Source organism: Chlorocebus sabaeus, chromosome 12 (assembly GCF_047675955.1).
Source record: "Chlorocebus sabaeus isolate Y175 chromosome 12, mChlSab1.0.hap1, whole genome shotgun sequence".
In the NCBI taxonomy this organism is placed as follows: domain Eukaryota; kingdom Metazoa; phylum Chordata; class Mammalia; order Primates; family Cercopithecidae; genus Chlorocebus; species Chlorocebus sabaeus.
The window spans coordinates 79,395,722-79,420,624 of NC_132915.1; the positions used below are offsets into that span (position 1 = coordinate 79,395,722).

The following is a 24,903-nucleotide window of genomic DNA, read 5'->3' on the forward strand; positions in this document are numbered from 1 at the left end:
TGGTGAACCAGACACCTAAGAGCCAGCAAACCTGCCTCCTGGGAGAAAAACAGGGCAAACGCCAGTCAATGGCGGGTTTTAACCAAGTCATGCTGAGGAAAATGACATCAGGACTTACCCAGACAAGTTGTCCCCCTGACAGCCTCCAAGCAACCTGCAACTGACTACAATTTCATGGGCTTGTCAATCTTGTTTACAATTACTTTTAGCCTATTTGGTTGCTACTTTGGCAAAAAGGAGTTCCACATCATTTACTCTCTCAATATTCATTTACCCTGCGCCGTCTCTGCACCAGGCCAGGGAGTGGACAGTATCAAGTTCTAGGGGAGATGAAGGCCCAGGGTGCTGGAGGAACACGAGGAGGGCTCCGGACCCACCGGGGTGGGATGGGTGTCGGGATGGGTTCACAAAAATTTCATGGGGAGTCTTGCAGGGTAAGGGGTAACCGGCCAGGGAGAAGCTGCAGCATTCCAGACGCTGCAAACCCCATGTGCAAAGGTTGGGAGGGGAAAATGCACGCACACTATGGGAACTCCACAGAAACTGATTTAGCAGGCATTCCTGAGGAATAACTGAAATCTTAGAGAAATCTCAGGGAGGATAAGATTAGGTACTTCAAAAATCCAAGGGGCTGTCACACAGAAGTGGAATTAGAGTATAATGTAAGGCTGTGGGAAAGTTACCAGCATCAGAATCAGGCAGCTATGGGGGGACCTCAGCTTAATCACTCACTGAGAGATTAACTTTAGAGAGACTGCTCACCCTGAGACTCAGTTTCCCTATCTATAAAAGAGGAAGGATTTCCCTAAGGTTGTTTTAATCACTCACTGGAGATAATATGTATGCAAATTAACTGGCACCTAGCTACTATCATTAGACTGACTTTTTTAGGTCCCAAAGGTTCAATGGGTAGAAGATGAAAGAAACACATTTCTCTTCAAGAGAAGGTTTTCAACAGTTAAACCTGCACAAATATGGAAGGAAGTGCCCTGTAAGAGAGGGAGCTCCTCATCACTAGAGGTAATCAAGCAGAGAAGCTGGATGAGACCCTTGGTGAGGAGGCCTCAGAGGGCAGACTGACAGTGGAGAGAGTGGGACAGATGAACTCTGGGCTTTCAGGACTTCTGTTTCAACACTTCCAAGGTTAAATTTCTGTACATGTAAGCCTCAGTGTGGTACTGTTCAAAACTGAATTTCCCAACATGTATTTTTTCTCATCAGAAATAATTCTAAATGAATACCTCATTCTTGGAAAAAACAGAAATGGCCCATCAAACCATGATAGAAGATGAGGGACTATAACAAGCAAAAATATGAAAAGGTCAAAAAACAGACAATGGAATATGTTTTACATTTAGCTGTTTCTATCTAAAATTAAGCTACTGATCTCATTTCATTTTCCCTCCGAGTAGTTCCACTAGGCCCCAGACAGACTGGAAATCAGGATGGAATACATTTACTCCACAGGGACAAGAATCAAGTTGCATAAACCTTACAAAAATACTGTGCTAATATTTGCCCTCAGGCACAGACACGCCCATTTGGGTGTCAGTCCACTATATTTCTATCTTAGGCTCTGGCCCCCACCCCTTTACAGCCAAAAGCAGCAGAAGCCCTCAGAAAAGAAAACAGCTAAAGTCACTTTGAAAGGTTTGAGATGTGCTAATCGCAGTGCATCCCAGCCAAGAAGCTGGAATCTCACAACCGGACCATCCTGCCAGCCTCTGTTCCCGCCAAGGAGTCTGAAGCCAGTGGCAGTCCAGCCAGAGAAACCCAATCCTCACCACCAGTGTCTCTCGCCATAATTTTATCTCAAGGAAACAGAGAAAAATACTTTCCACTCACCCCCACGAAGCATCATATTTGTCTCTGATCAGTCAGGTGACTCGTGAAGTCACTAACTCACTTTTCTCTGGCTCCGTTTCCCAGGTTAGAGCCCTCTAAAGCTTTTTCCAGCTTTAAAATCCTCTGCCTGTAAGGTTTTAATCCAGGGGGCCATCTCAGGTTATATTAGGTTCAGTAACCTTGCTGGTTGCCACTGTGCCTCTAAAAACCATAAAATATTTTTATGCAGCCTATTTAGATTTCCAGGGCTTTGTACCCTGATAAAATGGGTCAGCAAATTAATGAAAGGAAACTCTTAAAAAAGACTTCTAAAAGGCATGCCAAAATGCCAGAATAACAGTATTTAGGAACAACTGAATTAAATGTATACGTTTATCAAAATAAGTTATATATCTTAAAAATAAACAGTAAAAAGTAAAGGAATATATAATTGCTACTAAAAAATAAAAGGTAAAGAAAAAAGGAAATAATACATGTAATTGCTGCTGTTGTTGCATTTATCTGTACTGAGGCTTTTTCATGTGCTGTGAGCTGGGAATAGAGATAAAGACAACTCACTCACTGATTTCAAGAGTGGTCCGTGACTGAACCAGGAACATTTTTACTTGGGAACGCTCTAGGACAGGAGGGGTTTCGCCAGGCCAGAGTCCATTGGAGGTTTGAAGGAATAGCCAGACCTGGTTCTAGTCTCTGCTCTGCCACTCCCAAGTGGACACAAACTTAAACAAATTAATGTTTTGTCTCGGTTTCCTCCTCTGTAAATAACTGTAGGGAGCAGGGATTTCATTCTTAATGCATCACAGGGCCTGGCCCGCCACAGCCACTCAACATCAGCTCTGTGAATGCCGCCTATGCATTCTTGCCCTTTCCACCCATCTTGTTTCTCAGTCCCTGGGCCATTCCCTTTCCTGTTTCTGGGCTTCCTGTGCTACAGGGCTTCAGTGATTTCCAAGTATTTTTACACCCCTCACTCCTGACTGAGGGGTGTCAGGTTTTGACTGGGCCTGGAAGGTAGCATTGCTGTTACCATTTTACAGATTGGGAGACTCGACTCAGAGAACCACGCACAGGTCACACAGGCAGACTCCAAACAGGGTGATGAGCCCAAGCTCAGGTGGGGGCATCACACACCACCCACTCTGAGTCCACTGATCCACATGACTGGGAGGGAGGCGAATTACAGGTGATTCACTGGAGGTGGTAAAGGGAGCCCCACACTTAATCACCATTGTCTCTGTAACTTACTAAATAAGGTATACTCTTACCCTTTTGAGATAATCTTGACAAACACTCCTTGAGGCTCGCATGTTGGTAAATTTCCTCTTACAAGGGAAATGGCCCAGAAAACCTTCTTTCCCCCTAATTAACTCTACAACATTAGAAACTTGAGTAATGATCAGGGTATTTATCACCATATTTCCTCTGCTCTAAGATGACACACCTGATGTAACAGGTGTTTCAGCAAAGTTATTTTAAAGAAACTACATCTAAAGTACCCTGTGACTGTGAAGGTCATGGTGATTTCAGAAGCATTAAAGTGTGGCCAACGCGCCTTTCAGAATTGAGGAAATGTAGTAAATGACTTCCTCCCACTTTTGCAAAAGGCCTGGACTGGAGTGTGTCACATGATGTCTAAAGGCCCTTCCAGCCTCACAGGCAGCCGTCCCTGGGTTAATTATTAGCAGCAGCAGGAGGGCAGAAACAGGCCACCTCATTTCCTGAGGCCAGGCTCTGGGTTTGGCCTGGGGCCGTTCCTACCTGATGACCAGCTCTCCTTCCGGACCTCAGTGAGGTGGCCAGCCTGGCCCCAGTCAGTCTCTCCTCCCACTGCACCTGCCTCCAGGGATCTGCCAGGACTCCTTCCGGCCCGTGGGAAGCTGAGCTTCTCAGCAAACTAGAGCTCCATCAGACTCTGGCTCGCTCACCTTTGGGGACACATGCACTGGCTCTGAGCCAAAGATCTGATGAGGACAGTCATGGGGTGGGAGTAACTGATAAACTAGGGGGCGGCAACATGGGTGTGGCAGGGGCCTGGGTCTCTGGAGGATCCAGGACAGCCTCACAGTGTCCGAACCCTGAGCTTCTTTCAACCTGCCAGGAGAGAGGCTCAGGCATCAAGAAATCTCCCTGGGTGGCTGTGAAAAAGGTGGATCTGACCACAGGTGGTAGTGAACCCTGGAGGAGAAGGAGAGGGCGGCTCAGATCAGCGGCTACAAAGGGCGTGGACTCTGATGTGCTCAGGTTGAACAAAACAAGCCAACCAACAATTCTGTTTGTGTTTTTTAAAAAGTTGAACTTGTAATGTCTATGCAATCATATATTCCACTCTCTCATGATCACTATCCAACATTCGTCCAGGTATTTCAAACACTTCCCTGACCCTTTCTGTTATGATTTTACGATACTCCACCACGTGGGTGTATATAAGCGTGGCTGGGTGTTCAGATGACTTCTCATTAGCAGAGCTCAGATTTCAGAAAGAACCCACAGTAAACCCAGACAAAGAAGAGGAAGCATGTGACCAAGGACACGCACCAATGCCAAGGAAGTGGGGGTCCCGATAAGCCCTGAGTTAGGGCAAAAACACCAAAGAGAGGGGGAACGAGAGGACAGACAGGGGCTGGGCCACCACCTAGAGGAGGATGGCAAAACATGAGCAAGGTAACTGATGATGATTTGGGCAAAATCGCCAAGTTAACTGTGTTCTGTCTTTTCTACCAGGTAGAACCATCTTTTACACTGGGAAAGATGAAATTAAAGGGGATGCGAAGGCATTCCCTGAGCAACCCCCATGACCCAGGAGAGAGCCCACACTCATCATCTTATTGGACTCTCACATCAAAAGAGGGGACCAGGCTTCGCCCATGAGGGTACCCCACACGTTTCTGAGGTGACCCAGCAGCAGGGCAGAATCCAAACCCAGTGGCTCCTGCCAAAGACGTACTCCTCCCACTATCTCTTCTGGTCTTTTTTTTTTTTTTCTGCTCTTTTAAATCTCTGGTAAACAAGGGGCTTTTTTTTTTTTTTTTAAATTGTAAAATATGTAGGACCTAAAATTTGCCATTTTAACCATTTTTAAGTGTACAATTCAGTGGCATTAATTATATTCACAATGTTGTGCAACCATCACCACTATTTCCAGAAATTTTTCATCATGCCAAACAGAAACTCTGTACCCATTAGGCAATAACTCCCCATTCACCCCTCCTCCAACTCCTGGCCACCTCTAATCTACTTTCCGCCTCTATGAATTTGCCTAGTCTAGATACATCAGCGGAACCATATAGTATTTATCTATTTGAGTCTGGCTTATTTCACTTAGCATAATGTTTTTAAGGTTCCTCCACATTTTAGCACCTATCAGAACTTTATTTCTTTTTATGACTGAATGATATTCTATTTTATCAATTCATCTGTCATTGGACATTTGGGTTGTTTCTGCCTTCTGGCTACTGTGAATGGTGTTGCAATGCTTAAATTTTATCTTTTCAGTGTACAAGTATCTGTCCGAGTCCATTTTCAATTCTTTCAGGTATATACGTAGGAGTAAGATTGCTGGGTCATATGGTAGAGTTCTATCTGTAGCTTTTTTTATTTTTATTTTTTTGAGACAGGGTCTTGCTCTCTTGCCCAGGCTGGAGTGCAAAGGCATGATCTCGGCTTACTGCAGCCTCATCCGCCTCCCGGGCTCAATGGATCTTCCCATCTCAGCTTCCCTAGTAGCTGGGACCACAAGTGTGTGCCACCACGCCCAGCTAAACTTTTGTATTTTTGGTAGACTCAGTTTCGCCCTGTTGCCCAGGCTGGTCTCAAACTCCTGAGCTCAAGCTATCCACATACTTTAGCCTCCCAAAGTGCTGGGATTACAAGCCTGAGCCTCCGTGCCTGGCTCTATTGTGTATAGCTTTTTGGGGAACAATCAGATTGTCTTCTACAGAGACTGCACCATTTTACATTCCCACCACAATATAAGAAGTTTACTATTCCTCCACATCCTTGCTAATACTTGTTAGTTTCCCATTTTCAATCATAACCATTCTAGTAGGTGTGCAGTGGTGGTGCCTCATTGTGGCTTTAATTTACATTTTCCATAATGACTAATGATGCTGAGCATCTTTTCATGTGTTTACTGGCCATTTGTGCATCTTTAGAGAAATGACTATTCAAGTCTTCTGCCCATTTTTAAAATTTGGTTTGTGTTAATGTGGGTTGTTGACTTTCAGGGTCTTGCTCTGTCACTCAGGCTGGAGGGCAGTGGCACCATCTTGGCTCAGAATAACCTCCACCTCCCAAGTTATCCTCTAGCCTCAATCTCCCTAGTAGCTGGGCTACAGGCGCACACCACTATACCTGGCTAATTTTTGTACTTTTTGTAGAGATGAGGTTTTGCCATGTTTTCCAGGCTCATCTTGAACTCCTAGACTCAATGATCTGCCTGCCTCAGTCTCCCAAGGTGCTGGGATCACAAGTGGGAGCCACTGCGCCTGGCCTATTCTCTCACTCTATAGGTTGTCTTTTCACTTTCTTGATAATGTCTTTGGATGCAAAAAAGCTTTAATTTTCATGAAGTCCCAATTTAGTTTTCTTTCGTTACCTGCATTTTTAGTGTCATATCCAAGAATTCATTGCCAAATTCAAGGTCGTGAAGGTTTACCCCTATGTTTTCTTCTAGGAGTTTTATGGCTTTAGGTCTTTTATTAAGGTCATTGATCCATTTTGAGTTAATTTCTGTATATGGTATGAGGTAGTAGCTACTCTGGTCTTGCTGAGTGGAGTCCTTCCCCAGCATGATCTTCTGGCAGAGCTAACATCCCTACACAAAAAGGCTGGGTCTGAGTCTTTAAAATCTCACCACTGCCACATAGGCAGCCTGCCCAGTGGCTGGTACCCAGCAGGGTTTATCCATCAACTTGTCATCCCTCCATTCACTTCTTATGACTGCTGCAAGGCTGCCACCCACAGCTGGCTGGGAGACTCTTTCATAACAAAGGAAATCTAATAGGCTAAACATATTAAGAATTAAATATCAACAATGGCACTTACACACTCCTACTATTAACCTAAAAATGACCCAAGACCAAACTCACGCACCTAACTGGACAAGACAGAGGAAAGCCCAATGTACCCTTGCCAGTCTCCTGGTTTAAGTCCCTCATTGCACAGATGAGGAAACCCAAGGGCAAGGCAGGGCATGGCAGGGACTTCCAAAGCCAGACCCCATGAAACACAGGTCTCAGTGATGGCCCACTATAGATAAGCAAGAGAAATACATGAGGTTAGTTTGAACTGCTTCAGAGGAGGGGTGGCTCTCTGGTTCTGAAACCTCCAAAGGGGATGGGGGAAATGAACCCTGAGTCCTAGATCTCATTCTGCTCCACCAGGGTCTCATGGTTCTCTGGCTGTTCCCAGATGATGCCAAGCTTGTTCCAACCTTGGGTGTTTGCACGTGCTGTTCCCTCTCCTTGAACTCTCTTCCCTCAGATATGCACCTGGCTCTCTCCCTCAGTTTCTTCATGTGCCTGCTTAAATCTTACCTCATCAGTAGGTCTTACCTCACCAGATCAGGCCTTCCCTGATCACTCCTTCTCCCTTTCGCCCTACTTTACATTTCTCCTTAAATGTAAGTTCCTTAAAGGCAGGGATTTTAGTAGTGAACTGCCATCTCCATGGGACCTAGAACAGTGTCCGGTGCATATGAGGCACTAAGTATCTATGGAATGCACGAATACATTGATAAAATTGGGAACCCCATACTCAGTATGTAGTATGTCACTAAGTGTCACAAGAGGGGAAGGCAGATGGGTAGGCACTGCCTGGACCCTGCAGCCACAGAGGCACCCAAGTTTACTTCTGGACCCACAGGCTGTCCAGGGCTCCTGGGCCTGTGACAAGGACAGGGAGGGCTGGACATCATGTACAGTCAGAAACTCCCCCACCTTTCGGTCAGGTCCAAGATGCTGGCAGCTGCTTCCCTGCTGATCAGGCCATAGATGGAGCCTCTACCCATAGGCGCTTAAGAAATGCATGTGAAATGCACAAATGAATGAATGAATGAACAACTAATGCATGCAGGGCTTACACCTGCACTTTTAGAAGGCTTGTGTCAGCGCTAACACAGCATACCATTCCAATACGGGGCTGGGAGGCAGTCTGACTGAGTAATTCCATTTCTAGGAACCTGCTGTCAGGATATATTCAGACACGAAAAAAAGTTTTAGTTGCAGAGATTTTCCTCCCAACAACATTTATAACACTGAGAATTACAAACAAAAAAGCTACTTGCCAACTTCAGAGGGCCAGTTAGGTAAGCCACAAAACAGCCATAGGATGTCTGGGTGATCAGAATATTAAGAGGCTTGTTATAAAGTTGTATCTACAGGATAACCACAACTAATTAAAACAAAGGAATCTGAAAGACAAAACCCCACACGTGTTAGTTTTTCTATTCTTTCGACTTTTCTTTTATTTTCTATATTTTCTATGATGAGCGATGATGAGTTAGAATGAAGTCAAACTGATCGAATTTTTTTTTGTTTTAAATACTGTCACCTAATGCTTTATTGGTGCCAGGGTGTTAAACTGTTTAAATCTCCGTCCCCTGACTCTCTGGTGCCTCCTGTCCCATTTCTGCATCCCCAACCCTGCTTCCTCTTCCTGGGTCCCCTCCCACTACCCACTGTCCGCTCTGCCCTACCACCTCTGCAATGCTCCGGCCTTGTAATCCATACCTGGATCCCCTCCTCCCCCAGAAACCAGCTCCAGCGCTGGGCTGCCTCCTGCACTTCCCAGATCTATGGCTTTGGACCAGTTACTTAACCTCTCTGAGATTCCATTTCCTCCTCAGGAAAATGAAACTGACATTAACCCTCAGGGTCCTCCTCAGCACTCACAGGTGCTAAGGCTGTGGACTGCTCTAGACACTGCCCCGCATTGGAGCCCTATCTGCTGCTTCTACTCAGCCTTGGGAAGAGCTGCTATCGGTGCCCTAATGCACAGGGAGAAAAGTCTTGATCCCCAGTCTGCATATATCTGGGCACCTGTCCTCTCCTGAAGGCAGCAGAAGAAAAGTAGGTTTTCTCTTGGCTCCCAGATCAACATGATAGCTTCTTGGTTGAAACTGCCATTCCCCCGTGGAGCCCTCCACTCCTTCAGAGAACTCACGGCCCAACCCTCACTCCTCAGAGCTGATGCCCAATATGCGAGTCCCCTTTAGACCATGTTCCTGGCAATTTCACCAAAGGCCTGGCTAATGCTGTAGTTGGGCCTCCTGTCCACAGCGACAGGCTCCAGTGCCCCGGTTCGGTGCTGGGCTCTCCTGCTTCCCTTTTGATCACAGGCTTTACTCATTCTTCCTTCAAAACCTGCATCCACCCCTCTCTCCCACACCGGCTGTGAGGCAGGTGCTGAAGGACGAGGTTAAGAGGCTGTCTCAGGTCCTAGCTCTCTGGGAACTCACAGACCAATCAGAGAGAGGGAGATGCACAAATCACAGCTTTCCAGGTGGGGAGTGCTAAGACGGAGGACCTTCTAGGGTGTGACCATGGCTCAACCTCTGGCAGAAAGGGATGCCTCCTAAGGAGGATATAACTGTGAAGCCAGACTGTGAGGGATGTGATATCAGGCAACAAAATCAAATCACTCCGTATGTCTCCCACAGCTCTCACCGGACTTTTACAATCAGTCTTCATCATCACCCACAATCTGATTCCAATAGAACCCAACGGACCCCAGATGCCCATGTGAGGTGTCTCCAAGCAGCCAGGCAGAAAGCTGGGTATACTTTAAGCTGTGCATGTTTTTTCTCTACCTTCTCCTCCACAAGGCTCCCCATCATTAATCATGTTCTGGATGAATGCTGCTCAAAGTGCAGTCTCTGGACCAGTGGCTTCATCATCACTGAGTGCCTGTTAGAAACGCGGTCTCAGGCCCCACACCTGACCTACAGAATCCGAATCATTTTGCATAAAGTGTGACAGGCTGTGCTCTCCATCCCAATTCCAACTTCCTCCTCTTCACTCTGTCGCCAGCTGCCATCTTTTGATGCCTTCAACATCTACGCAGTGAACTAACGCCAACTTCTGGAGTGTCCACCTCAGGCAAAATCACCTGAGCCCCACCCTGCCCTGGGTGGTACACACCAACCACAGCTCTCTCCACCTCAAGCTGTGGACACATGTCCAATGGCAGTCCCTCTGTCCAGACAGCTGAGCCAGTACTGCCTGAGTACCTAGCATGCTGCTCTGTCAAAACGGGATCATCACACGACCCTGTGAGGTGGCGATACCACTGGCATTCCAGTGTGGAGAGGTGGAGGCCGAGACTCAGGAGGCTCGAGCAGGGCCCTGGAGTGAGCGACTGGGGGCCCAGTGACGGTCCCAGGCTCACCACCTGTGCTGAGAGCTAACACTGAGCATGGCAGCCTGGCCGAGCCACCTCTTTAGAAGCTTGGAGGTGAGGACGGACATCTGAATCTGAAGTGAGGAACAGCCCCTTGGGTGGGAGCTAGAACTGAGGGGCAAAAGTCACGGAGGACACGTGGGAGAGGAGGCAGAGGCCAGACCCTGAAAAACTCTTCAGTGGTGGACTGAGGTGCCTGCACTTCAGAGGCGGCAGGAGGGTAGTGAGGTTTCTGGAGCAGGCTGGTCAAAGTCAGCAGCACCCTTGTTTGATATCCATCCCATTCCCTCACCCCACATTTACCTGGGACTTGCTTCTCTGACCCTCCTGCTGTGGCAAGATCCTGACTCTCCCAGGTGCACATGGCTCTACCTCCTGCCCACTCATCCTCACGCAGTCCTCAGCCCTCTGTGACCCCCCATCCTGCACTAGGACAAAGCCTGGCTCCCAGGCATGCCTACCAGTGGTTTCCCCAGCTGGCTCCTCAACAGCAAAGCCTTATCAAGAGTCATATAAGGCCAGGTGCAGTGGCTCACACTTGTAATCCTAGCACTTTGGGAGGCCAAGGTGGGTGGATTACTTGAGTCCAGGAGTGCAAGACTAGCCTGGGCAACATGGTGAGACCCCATCTCTACTAAAAATACAAAAAGTAGCCAGGTGTGGTGGTGTGCATCTGTAATCCCAGCTACTTGGGAGGCTGAGGTGGGCAGATCACTTGTACCTGGGAGATGGAGGTTGCAGTGAGCCATGATAGCACCACTACACTCTAGCTTGGGTGATAGAGTGAGACTCTGTCTTTAAAAAAATAAAAAATAAAAATAAAAAGAGTCATATAAGATCCAGCCCCCAGATGCTCACCCTCTTCTGTGACTGGCAGCACCTTCCCCAGGAGAGCTCCCCTTCCCCGCCCAGTCTTCCCTGCCGGAATTATCAGTTTCCACACTCATCTCCTCCTACGGAAACCAGACTCTCTTCCTTCCCCTTCCACCACCCATCCTGAGAAGACTGAGTAAGGGAGAGCCTCTGTCCTGGAGCAGCTCACGAGAGGGAACCCCTTGGCAGTGTGTACCCCTTTAAAGGAAAAACATTCTCAAGACCCATCCCTGACCCCCATACACCCATGCACCTGGACCTATTTAGTAACTCTGAAGAAAACTGAAGCCTTTCCTGGTCTTCGAAAATTCTTTCAATAGCAAATAACCACTGCAACAGCAAATCTAAGTTGATGATTGAAAACATTTAAGGTTAATTTTACATACAACAGAAAACATTACAGTTACAACGGAAAACTCAGAAATTCTTGCACTATGAACAGAGTGAAGACAGGTCTGCAGGACTCTGTGAAACACAGATCTCCACTAGAGTCCAGCCACTCAACATGTGGTGGCTTACGGACCCCATACTGGCACCACTTGGGAGGGTTCTGGAAAGGCAGAGTAGAGGGCCCAGCCCAGACCTGCTGAGTATGTATTTGCATTTTAACACGAAAGCTTGTGAAGCCCTGGCTTACAGCGTACATTTTGCGGGGTTGGAGAAAAGACGGGGAAAAGCAAGGCCAGATGGAGCCCGCACAGAATGAGGTGATCTTCTGTGCTTTTTAAGGGAACGTTTTTCTGGTAGCTGTGTGAAGGAGGTACAGGCGCAAGGGGCCTATTTGTGACAGTAAGCAAAAGAGGCAAATGGGAGAAGTGAGTGAACTCAGTTCGGGTGGAGTGGAAAAGAGGAGTGGGCTGAAGAAGGGATTTCTAAGGTGTGGGGGACAAGTGAAGAGTGACCTTAGGTTTCTAAGCAAGAGGACTAGTGGAGAGGACATTTTTAAGAAAGAAGGTGATGAGCTCTGTTCCAGAAATGCAAAGGAGGGGCCTTGGGGGCACTCATGAAGAGTTGTGCAGATGTGATATACACAGGATTGGAAATGCCCAGTGATATGGTTTGGCTGTGTCCCCACACAAATCTCACTGAGTTGTAGTTCCCATAATCCTCACGTGTCATGGGAGGGACCAGGTGGGAGGTAATTGAATCACGCGGGCAGTTACCCCCATGCTGCTGTTGTTGTGATAGTTCTCACCAGATCTGATGGTTTTATAAGGGGCTTTTCCCCCTTTTCCTCTGCACTTCTCCTTGCTGCCACCGTGTGAAGGTCATCGTGTTTGCTTCCCCTTCCGCCATGATTGTAAGTTTCCCAAGGCCTCCCCAGCCCTGCGGAACTGTGAGTCAATTAAACTCCTTTTCTTTACAAATTACGCAGTCTCAGGTATGTCTTTATTAGTGGCGTGAGAATGGAGTAATATACCCAGAGATGATCAGGCTGGAGACACAGACCTGTGAGCCCCTGCTGATAGAACCAGCTGAGTTTACCTGAAAAGGCCTGCAGGACAGTAAGAGCAGAGGATAAAGGGAACAGGCAGCAGAGGAAGAGCCAAGGTGGCCTGGAAGGTAGGAGGGAAGAGGAGCATCACAGAAGCCCTGGAACAGAGAGGAATTTCTCTCTGACTAAATGGGCTGAGATATGAGAACCTGCCTCTGGTCTTAACAAGTGAGCAGTCCCTGGCCATTGTGGCAAGAGCAGGGAGGGCCCATCTGGCCACAAAGCGCAGAGCATATTATCTAAAAGTGCCATGAAACCCTGGGCAGCAGACCTCAAAGGGCAGTCCCTGGCTTCCAAACGAGTGGCATCACCAGAGAGCTTGTTAGAAATGCAAAACTTCCGGCCTCACCAGAGGCTCTGATTCAGACCAAGAGAATCACACGCTCTGGGGGTGGGGCCTAACAGCCTCTTTTAACCAGCCTTCCAGGTAATTCTGATGTGCTATAGTTTGAGAAACACCACTACAGGATATGGAAATTCAGTGGAAGGTATATATAATCTTTTCTACATGAAAACGAAAAGAAAAAAAAGATAGCCTAGCAACTTCTACATAGAGAAACTCAGCAAGAAATGCCTAACTGCTTCAATGCCAATACAACTTATTTCTGTCGCCAGAGAAATGCCAAAAGGTATTAACAAAATAATTAAAAATACATGGCCCATCTGATAAACTTCCTTGGATGAGATGTAGAAAACACACCCAAGATCTGGGGGCTGGAAATTCTGAGACATGGGTACCATTCTTGCTCTGCTATTGACTATGTGCCCTTGAGTATGTTACACCCCATGCAGAGCCTCGGTTTCTCCATCCACAAAAGAGGGAGCGGAAAAGGCTTTTCTAAGGTCCCTTCCAGTTCTGACTGTGTGACATGCTCTTCCTATAAAAAGTGACCCCAAACTAAATGCTTTTAAGCAGCTGTGTGGGGTTGGAGGGAGGAGGGAAGTACTTACTTTTTTTTCTTTATTAGAGATGGAGTCTCGCTCTTTCACCCAGGCTGGAGTGAAGTGGCATGATCTGGCTCACTGCAACCTCCGCCCCCACACCCCAGGTTCAAGTGATTCTCCTGTCTCAGCCTCCCAAGTAGCTGGGACTACAGGCGCCCACCAGCACTATTTTTTTGTATTTTTAGTAGAGGCGGGGTTTTGCCATGTTGACCAGTCTGGTCTCGAACTCCTGACCCCAGGTGATCCACCTGCCTCGGCCTCCCAAAGTGCTAGGATTACAGGCATGAGCCACCACACCCGGCTGAAAGTACATTTTTAAGCAGTAAAATCTAATAACACAGTTAACCAGAAAATCTTTCCAACATTCAGCAGTACTAGTATCTTGCATTCTAAGAACTGGAACATTCCTTTACTAACTGGCTTTTCCATTAAAGCTGCTGATGCCTAGAGTAATAAAAACATGACTGCACTGGACAGTGTTCTTAAAGTTCACATGACTGGGATGCTTCCCAGAAAACAGCTCCATTATCTTCACATTTTCATCCTATAATAATTTGTAATCCACGAAGGTAAGGTTTGTATTTTCTTCTAGGCAGAAAATAAGTTAAAGAACCAGGTTCTATGGATTCCACAGCCTGACCCCTTGACCGAGAGTCTGGGCACTTGGTATTACAAATCTAGGCTTCCTGATAAATGGCCCTGTAGTGACCTTGTTACTGGGATCCCTAGATGCTGGTTTCCTGCCTGGTTTCTCTGCATCCAAGTCCCTGTCTGCACCTACTGTTCATCCAGTGCCCATCCTCTTGTGCCTGGGTCCCCAATGCCACCTGCTTCCCTGCCTTTGCCAAAGGTCAGTGACTTAGTCATGATCTCAGAACTAGGGCTGGAACAGGGATGTGGGCGTTGGTGCAGGAAAAAGAGGTGGAAGTGTGAGCACTAGAGGAAAGAAGATAAGGTCTAGGGTGACTCCTGCCTCCTGCCCTTCTTTGCTTACAAACCCCGGCTCTTAAATTCTATTAGAAATTGGTCAGTGGGAAGCACAGCAGGCTTCTTCATCTCCCTGTCCATCTATCATAAACTCTGTCCCTGCTCCTCCCTCCAGCCTGGGTATGCGAGTGAGGTCCCAGACTCTGCCAGTCCTAGGGGCAGGGAGGTACCATAGTGAGGTGAGGGCTGACAAAAGGCCGGTGTGGCAGGCACAAAGCTGGGGAGTGGCATCCCACTGGAGGTGGGACCACAGAGGTGTGGGGACCAAAGCCACAAACATCAGGCCTGCAGGCCACGCAGACATTAGTTTTGTCTTTATCCAGGTAGAAGATTCCTAGTGCTAGAGGGTTTTCTATGCTGGCCCACCCTGCACTGATCTCAACCTCGAAGTCACTCTTAAATAGGGTGACCACACGTCCAGATTTACCTAGGGCAGTCCCGGCTGAGGCCCGTCAGTCAGGTGCAATTATTAATAGCACCCCTTTTCATTATCAGATTGTTCTGGTTGGGATGATAAATTTTAGTTGCACTGTTCTTGGGGTCCTAGGCCTGTGAAGTCAGAGCTAAAGTTAGAGAAGGCTACCCAAGATTAGCAGGGACCCCCAATCTGATGAGTCTCACGCCTCATCAAACGTTCCATTCGCCTCTCCAGTATCCCTGCCAAACCATCATCTGGCTTCTGTTTATATACCTGCAAGGGCAGCAAGCACACTATCTTCTCAGGAAGCCTCTCTTTTTGGGGGAAAGCTTTGTTATAAAAACAGTAGGATTCAAACCTGTATACAGTATGACTGCAACTAAATAACAACATCCAGGCCGGGTGCGGTGGCTCAAGCCTGTAATCCCAGCACTTTGCGAGGCTGAGACAGGCGGATCAAGAGGTCAGGAGAGCGAGACCATCCTGGCTAACATAGTGAAACCCCGTCTCTACTAAAAAATACAAAAAACTAGCCGGGCGAGGTGGCGGGTGCCTGTAGTCCCAGCTACTCAGGAGGCTGAGGCAGAATGGTGTAAACCCGGGAGGCGGAGCTTGCAGTGAGCTGAGATCCTGCCACCGCATTCCAGCCTGGGCGACAGAGAGAGACTCCGTCTCCAAAAAAAAAAAAAAAAAAAAAAAATTAGCCGGGCGTGGTGGTGGACACCTGTAATCTCAGTTACCTGGGAGGCTGAGGCAGGAGAATCACTTGAACCCAGGAGGCAGAGGTTGCAGTGAGCTGAGATCGTGCCACTGCACTGTAGCCTGGGTGACAGAGTGAGACTCCATCTCAAAAAAATAAAAAATAAAAAATCGCTTAGCAGGGAAAGGCTTGCGTGGAAGAAAGCAGAAAACCTGCTGACTTCTCCCCTTGCACCTCCTTCCATCTCTCCTTCTCCTCATTCAACAAATATTTACTGAGTGCATTTGACGGTCCAGGCACTGTGCTTGGCATTGGCACTGGGGACAAAATGGTGAGTTAAAACAGACTCAATGTGAGGGGCATTCTACAAAATAATTGGCTTGTACTTTCCAAAAACGTCAAGGTCCAGCTGGGCACAGTGGCTCACGCCTGTACTCCTAGCACTTTTGGAGGCTGAGGTGGGCGGATTACCTGAGGTCGGGTGTTCGAGACCAGCCTGACCAACATGGAGAAACCCCGTCTTTACTAAAAATACGAAAAATTAGCCAGGTGTAGTGGCACATGCCTGTAATCCCAGCTACTCAGGAGGCTGAGGCAGGAGAATCGCTTGAACCCAGAGTCGGATGCTGCAGTGGGCTGTGATCACGCCACTGCACTCCAGCCTGGTGATAGAGCGAGACTCCATCTTGGAAAAATGATGACAAAAAAAGTCAAGGTCCTGAAGGACAAAGAACAGTTGGGGAACTGTTTTAGTTTAAAGGAAACTAACGAGACATGACAACCGTACGCAACCCATTTATAAGAGTTGTTTGTTTTTGGCTATAAAAAAAGGACATCACTAAGACAATGGCAAAACTTAACATCTAGGCCAGGCGTGGTGGCTCAGGCCTGTAATCCCAGCACTTTGGGAGGCTGAGACGGGTGGATCACTTGAGGTCAGGAGTTCGAGACCAGCATCCAACATGGTGAAACTCCATCACTACAAAAAATACAAACATTAGCCAGGCATGGTGGCACACACCTGTAATTCCAGCTACTTGGGAGGCTGAGACAGGAGAATTGCTTGAACCCAGGAAGCAGAGGTTGCAGTGAACCGAGATTGCACCACCACACTCCAGCCTGGGTGGCAAAGTGAGGATGACTCTCTCTCAAAAAAAAAAAAAAAAAAAAAAGTATATAAAACTTAAGGTTCATAGATTAGGTAAACGATGTTGTATCAATATTAATTTATTGATTCTAAAATTTGTAGTTATGGAATATCATTGCTTTTAGGAAATAAATGTAGGGGGAAAGAAGGCATTGATAAATAATCCTCAAATGGTTCAGGAAAGATATATATATATACACACACACACACACACACACACACACACACACACACACACAGGGATAGAATAAAATGATAATATTTGGGGAATCTGGGTGAAGAGTTTATGGGACTTCTTTGATTTATTCTTGCAATTTTCCTATGGGTCTGAATTGGATCAAAATAAATCATTAAAAGAAAAAAAAATAAAACTTAGAAAATTTTTTTTTAAAAAAGAGACCCTGCCTTCACACAGCTTATAGTGTAGCTGGGAGACAGGTACTAATACAAATAATTACACTAATTAACTGCAAAACTGCCACTAGAAAAAGTGCTATAATAGAGAGCGATCTGGTGGCATGAACATTTATAGCAACAGTTTAACTCAAGTCAGGAAGGTGAGCAAAGGTTCTGCAGTCATGGAGCTGAGACACACAGGATGAAGTAATCAGTGGGGAGGGGGAGAAGGTCCCAAGCTCTTGCAGTCCCTGCAGCAGGAAGGAGCACAGTGAGGTGAGGGTTGGAAAGAGCATGAACATAGGGGCTGCAGGAGATGCCGAGAGATCAGCTTTGTCTTCATTTTGAGAGAAATAGGTGTGTATGGAAGACTCCTTCGTCTGTGGAGTAGAGAATCCACTGGAAGCGGGAGAGGGCATGTGCAGATCGCGGCAGTGCTGAGAGTGGACCAGCTGCTTTCATGAGAAGCATCGCGCATAATTTTTCTTGTGTTCCCTGACACTTTTATTTTCTACAAGAACCATGTATGCATTTGATTACCAGAGCAGGGGAGGGAACTGGGGGGGAACCAGTGGGGAAGACTGAGCTCAGGAGGCTAACCTCCCCTCCCCAGGCCCAATAGTGGCTGGTAGTCAAAAGACAGCTGATGGAGCTGGTTGCTGCCTCCCTCACTGAGAACCTCTGGGCTAGCCCTTAAGCTGATGTGGCTAAGGGAGGTGGCACGCATGGGCCAGGTCTCCAACCCCACTCCTATACCAGGTACCCCTCATCAGCACAGTGTTCAGGCAGCCATGGCCCCTGCACAGTCCTGGATGCTTCCTGTTGGAACATCCCTTCAGTCCTGAGAACCAGGACCTGTGGTTCTGGCTGGGGAGGGACCCTTACTCACCCACAGTGACTCAGCACTGAACACAGATCAAAGTGCTTGTCTGGAGGGTCAGGGGTCTGACCACAAAGCGAGGAACCCCTTTTCTATGCCAAGTTTTGCCTTAGTTGGTTTTCCACATTAGCTCATTTACGACAGTCAACTTAAAGGGAATAGGTGCCATTATGATTCTCATTTTACAGGGTGGAAGTTGATTACACAGTTGGGTCATTATTGTCATGTCCAACTAAATCAGAGTCGAGAGGCCAGGGGAAAAATACTCAGGGCACATAACATTGCTCCAAAAATAAAATTCTCTGCAAGCCCGGCTGCTAAAACTGCCTGTTACAACCTAAAATCAGTTTTATTTAATAACTACTGAAACAAATTGCTGTGATTCTAAGTCTAGTTTTATCTACCACCATCAAGCGACAATCAGAGCTTGCCAGCTCCCGAAGAGCTTCTCTAGTGCCAATGGCCATTTTTTTTTTCAAAACAATATGTAACATTTCTCATTCTAATAACACTCCCAACTTTCTCTTTGTTTTCCAAATCAAAGACCACCTGGTCTGTATAGATTTCCCAAATTATTATTCTTACTTCACAAGCAAAACGTTTTAAATTTAGAGAAATACCTGTTTTTATATTTTATTTGACTTTGACAACAGATGATTTGTCTAGGCACAGACTTGGGTTCAAATGTTGGCTGCAGCCAGGCATAGTGGTTCATGCCTGTGATTCCAGCACTGTGAGAGGCCGAGGCAGGAAGATCAGCTGAGCCCGGGAATTCAAGACCAGCCTGGCAACATGGCGAGACCCTGTCTCTATATTTAAAAAACAAACAAAAACCACAAAAAGACAAATCTCGGCTGCACTGCTTACAAACACTGTGCCCTCTGGTGGTTACTTCATCTCTCTGAGCCTCACTTTTCTCACCCCATCTGTAAAATGGGGCTGGAAGGAATCAGTAAGATTTTGAGGCTAAAAAGCACTGTTTGTTCCCTATTAGGGCTCAGTACAAAAAATTCACTTCACTCTACACTGCTTAAACATTCACTAAAAGCTCGTGTATCCTAACAGTAAATCATGGGACCTGAAGTTTCCAGGACTATCCCAATTTCAAATCCTCTGTCCTAACTTTCCACATAAACCATCAAAATGTTTCAAAAATTCCACTCTCTCAGTATCCAAACACTTCTCGGGCCTCCTCTTGCACAAGGCAGTGGCACACACATTCTTTTTTCACACTACAGATCCCACTCTTTGGTTCAGAAAATGTAGTCAGCAGAGTCCTGCTGGCCCCCTAAAGGAAATGGGGTCAGTGCTCCATTGCAACTCAGACTGGGCTGTTTCCCGGCACATCTATGTAAAGGCGGCCAAGAGAGGCCGTGCCACAATCAGAGCATCACCCACAGAGGGACATACACTGGGCAGAGGAGTTCAGCCCCCACCTACTTGTACCTGAGAGGCAGCCTGGCTACAGGGTTGCTGTGAAGATTAAATGAATTAAGTTAATATTTGGAGAGCACTCACAACAGCGTGTGGCAACCAGTAAGTACAGATTAGTGCTAATAACTAAAACCAGAGGCATCCCTGCAGAAGTTACTCCTGCCTCAAAGACAACACAATGACATCGCTCCCATCCAGTTGAAAACAAGGAGAATCAAGGAGAATAGGCACTTAGCCCTGGCTGGGTGAGGCCTGGCCCACCCAGAGATAAGGCAGACCCTAACCACAGCAGGTGGGTTCTGCACTAGTGAACACCAAGAGGCTGGACTTGGCTGGGTGCGGTGGCTCACGCCTGTAACCGCCACACTTTGGGAGGCCAAGGCAGGAGGACTCTTTGAGCTCAGGAGTTCAAGACCAGCTTGGGCAACATAGTAAGACTTTGTCTCCACAAAAAATAAAAAATTAGCTGGATGTGGTGGCACATGCCTGTAGTCCCAGGTGCGAGGTACAAGGAGGACTGCTTGAGCCATGATCAGGCCACTGCACTCCAGCCCGATGACAGAGACCTTGTTTCAAAAAACAAAAATGACCAGGCTGGACTTGGAGAAGAGTCACCATGCCTACAATCCACAAAGTCTCTTCATGCCTTTGCCCCTGCTGTTTTGCCTGCCCCAAATGCCATCTTGTTCCTAACTTTGAGGCTTAATTCAAATTAAGCCTTGAAGTTAGAACTCTCCCCATGGTTAGAACTACTCCCCACAGTGTCTCCTGATGCCCATGGTAATGAATGGCTGCCTCCTCTGGTGTCTCCTGCATCTAGCTTATCCTTTTAAAGCACTTACAGGACCATGGACAAATGGATGGAGACACACATACACACACACACACACACACACACACACACACACGTCACTGTCTTCCCAAATACACCATGAAGGCAGGGGTTCAGTGTTCACCTCTGTAGCCCTATGGCCTAATACATGGTAGAGACTCAATAAATGTCCCAATTTGCTGTTAAATCTGTGCTCACACCTGGTCTTGAAATAATAAGTTAACCTGGGGGCAGTGGGAAGCTTCAGGAGCACACACAAGCAGAAGCACTGGAGATGCAAGATTTCTGGGTCTTAGAACCCATTACCAGATCAGTTTTCAGCCAGGGGCTTACCAAGTATTTCTCAGGTCCTTCTCAGCCAGAGGAAAGAAGACACCTATAAGATCAGGCTCTGAGGTCACCCGGATCCAGCCAAGAGCAGTGTGGACACTGACCTGGTCACCTCCTGTCTCTATTAGAGTTGGTACAAAGAGCTGATGCTTGGGTAGGCTACCCTACCCCCACCAGCCCTTCCAGGCCAGGGTATGTGCTGGGTGTCTTCAGCTTTCCAGCTTCTACAACAGATCTTGGGAAAAGATAAAGAGGCATTGTTCCTGCTTTCCAGGACCACAATGCTGGAAGGTGAGCTCTCCTGGGGAAAGATGTAGGGACCACAAATTGCTGGTCTCTTCTCAACCACCACAAACCCTGACGGTTCGGGAAAGGCAGGGTGCCATGTCTTCTCACTCCCTCCCATCTGAGCCCTTCTGGTAGGTTATGCCTATCCTAGAAAATGTTGTCTTTTGCGTGCCTGGACCTGTAGTTCAGAAGGTCAAAATTGGTCCCTCTTGCTCCTGGCCCCACTCTACCACCTTTGCCAGCTCAGTTTCCTTATCTGCAAGGTGGGGAACGGGGTGGGGTTTGGCAGCAACAAACCCCACTGTGTGTGAAACCTTCCAGTTCACAGCCAACAAAGTGTTGGGCTCAATTCTCTAAAGCCAGTTACCTCCTTGGAACCCCAACTTCTTCCAGGGATAAGATTTGTCTCTGACCTTGCCTCCCTAACCAGGTTTCTGAGACTTCAATGAGCATGCTTAAAACTACCAGAGTATCTTCTATATGATAAAAGATGAATCGAGGGCTCAGAGACATGACTGATGATATGGTATGGGATCCTGAATCTGCTTCCATGGTACCTTGGGCTTTTTCTACTGCCCCAAGCTGTCTGAGGGCCCACCACCTGTCTGGCCTGACCAGGGCCTGCCCTTTCCTGCAGGGAAGTGGATGCAGGCACCCTGGATTCTCTGGGGTCCAACCCACATCCCCACCCAGCACTACATCTGCCATATAGAAGTTCAATAAATGCCTCAGCTACTCTGAAATGCCTTCAGTAACTTGACCTTTTACATTCCCCAGCTAATGTCTAATTTGCATATATGAGTCCTTTTCAGGAGATGGCAAATCACCAGAGACAACGCAGGATCAATACAGAGTATTAGGCACGTTCTATTCTACTCTAATTCTCTGCAAATTGGTATTCCATTAACTGCATGTGGGATTTATGGGAGCTCGCTATAAACTAGAATATTTAACTAGAATGGCCTACTCTGTCAGATAATAGCTTACTGTTGTTAATTTTCAACTAGTCAATCTCAAAAAAGTTTCCAACTTCCAATATACTTCACATCTTGATTTAATCATCCGGAAAGTCATCCATATCAAAGCCTCCATACAACAAAGGGGCAGGCAGCTTGATGCAGAAGAAAAAGACCTGCCCTTGGAACCAGGAGACTTGGGTTACACATCCCAGCTCTACCACATACTGTGTAACTGGCTGCTCAGAGCCTCAATGTCCTCATCTGTAAAATGGGAGTGACACCAGCCTCACAAGAGTTGTAAAGATTAAATGAGATGATACAGGTGAATGTACTCTGTAAGTTCTACAAGGCTATGCAAAGGTTAGTTATTACAAAAGCACAAGATGAAATTATCAAACAACTCGGGCTAATGACAGAAAGCATGAATTAAACTGGTGTTTCTAAAGGGGTGCGGGGGTGGCTTTTTGCTCCCTAGGGGACATCTGACAATACTGGAGGCATTTTTGGTTGGAACAACTGGGACACAGGAATTGCTACTGCAATCTACAGACCAGGGATGCTTCTAAATCCTACAATGCCCACGACACAAAGAATTATCAAACCCCAAATGTCAGTAGTGCAAGGCTGAGAAACCCTGATCTAAATAATCACTTAAAGTTGGATTTGAGAGCTTTTTAGAACAGAAATCTTCCTAAGCAGGCTTTACTTTCTCCCATCATCTGCTTAAACATTTGCAAGATGGATCATCTTACAAAACAGCTCTTTTGTAAGTGAAGCCAAACTGCCAACTTCTGGAGTTTCTGAATGTATAAAACTGCTTTTAAAGGAGATGCTCTCTGATTACAATTTGGCTAAATTGCTTTTCCGAAGGGCTTGACTTCGGCAGAAGTTCTCCTGGGCACAGAGACAGGGTCTGTCACTCCACCAGTAGGCCCTGAAGATGGTTTCCTAATTCTAATTTCCTGCTGAAATGAGAGCCACGAGGGTCTCTAAACGAATTAAATTCACATCACGCCAACTGCTTGCTAGCTTTGTGCCGGGCACGGTGCCAAACACCTCCACATAATTTATCCCACTTAAGCCACTCAACAACCCAGCGAGGTGGGCATTATTACCAGCTGTTTGCAAGAGAGGAAACTGAGGACCAGCGAGGTTAAACAACTTGCCCAAGGTCACTAGCTGGCCAAAGGGGAGTCCAACTTGAACGGAGGTCTCCAGTTTCCAAGTCACAAGCTCCTTCCACCAACTCGGAAAACCCAGGTGTCAAGTTGTCTCAACTTCCCATGAATTTTTAAGGCAACGGCAACTTCTCAGTAAGTTTAGGTAGCTGAAAATGGGAATTTCCGGGGGGCTGGGCACTCTCACATACACTCCCCCCTCTGCAGCTGTCTCACCGCAGGTACCTGATAAATCATTCCATATCGCCCGCGGAACGGGGAGGATTTATTGGCGCTGGAGTTTCGTGCCAGGCCCAGGAAATGCCATCTTTGAAAGCCGAGAGGCGGATTCACCCTGGGAGCCAAGCGCTGGTCGCCACGCTTGGCTGGCTCCCCGCGCGCTGTGCGCCCCCTCGGAGCCCCAAGCCGGGGTCGCGGCGGCGCGGGGTCCTCCGGGGGTGCCGGTGGCACGGGCTCCGCGGGTTGCGCCCGCCCCTGCCCGGCCGGAGCGCACGCCCACGCTCCAGCGCAGCGTCCCGGCCGCCTGCCCGCCCGGCGGAGCCCCACCCGGCGCCCCGCCCGCGCCCTCCCGCCCCGGCCCCGCCAGGTGAGCGCGGCGGGGCGCCCCCTCCCCGCCCCGACGTGGTGCGGGGACCCGGTGCCGCCGCACCCGCCAGCCCGCCCGCGCGTCCGCCGCGCGCCCCAGGGACGGGTGGGGGCGGGGTGGCGCCGAGCGCGACCCCGGCCCCCGGCAGCCCCGCGCCCTGCCCCTGGCCCGCTGGGGTCGCACTGGCCAGTACCTGAAGCATCCGGGGGCGCAGAGCGCCCAGGTAGGTCGCGCGTGCGGGCGGCGCGGAAGCTCGCTCGCGGCGCGACCTGGCCGCCGTCTGAGCATGCCCAGTGCCGCCCGCGGGCGGTTCCCGCCGGCCGGGCTGGCCGCGACGGGCCCGCGCGCCGGGCGGGGGGCGGGCGTCCGGGCTGGCCTGCGGTGTTCTCCCGCCCCCGCCCCAGGCTGGCGCGCCCCGACGCATCTCCTAAGGCCACCGGGGCTCTCCGCCGAGCTCCGGGCAGGCCCTGAGTTCCCTCACGCATGCATGCAGCCATTCGTTCCACAACCATGACTGGGCACCTACTGTGTGCCAGGCCCTCAGTGATTTCATGCCTAGGGAAGGCAAGCAGTCGGCGCCCAAAGAAACTTTGAAACGAGGAGTCTTGCACGACGGGTGCGCTGTTGAGCTGAGGTCCCGCTGACTTCCAGTCCAGTGCTCGTCCCGCGGCACTAGTAAGCTTCCCTGGTTAAACCTCCCCAAGGCTCGTGGGACCCCTACCTGGTCTGTGCTCCTGCTTCCCACTTCCGCCTCATCTCACACCTGCCTTCCTGAGGAGCACCTTTCTGTCCATCAAACTCTGGAACTTCACCAGCCTCAGGACATTGGCGCGCGCCTTTCCCTCTGTGGGACGTTCTTACCCAGCTTTTCACGTGGTCGGCGCCTTCTCATTGTACATAGGTCCCCTCCTCAGAGAGGCCTTTCCTGACCACCTTCCTCGATTAGCCCTCTGCTCCTGGCCACTCCATGTACTTTATTTTCTTCATAGCATTTAACACGATTTATCCATTATCAGCAAATATTTATTGAGCACCTATTCTGGTTCTTCTCGCGTGGTGAACAAATAGACAAAAATTCTGTCCCCCAGTGGAGTTTGGGGAAAGAGGGACTGGTAACAGATAAACAGCAAATTAGCCAACTGTGCGTTATATTAGAAAGTGATAAGTTCTAAGAGGGAAAAAGAGCAGGGTCAGGAGGTTTGGGGGTGGAGGT

The 24,903-nt window shown here is 48.3% G+C and overlaps 1 protein-coding gene across 3 annotated transcripts in view; it reads right to left on the minus strand.

Moving 5' to 3' along the window:
* The window catches only part of PTPN3 (protein tyrosine phosphatase non-receptor type 3), a 122,154-nt gene extending 98,146 nt beyond the window's left edge, over positions 1-24,008 (minus strand). For 2 of the 3 annotated variants that reach the window (XM_007968469.3, XM_007968467.3), the window contains exon 1: positions 23,884-24,008. The gene's annotated coding sequence lies outside the window, so the exon portion shown is untranslated. Of the gene's footprint in view, positions 1-23,329; positions 23,528-23,883 lie in introns of those variants that run through there. The other variant, XM_007968470.3, reaches the window with a different exon arrangement.
* Between the last annotated feature and the right edge of the window lie 895 nt (positions 24,009-24,903).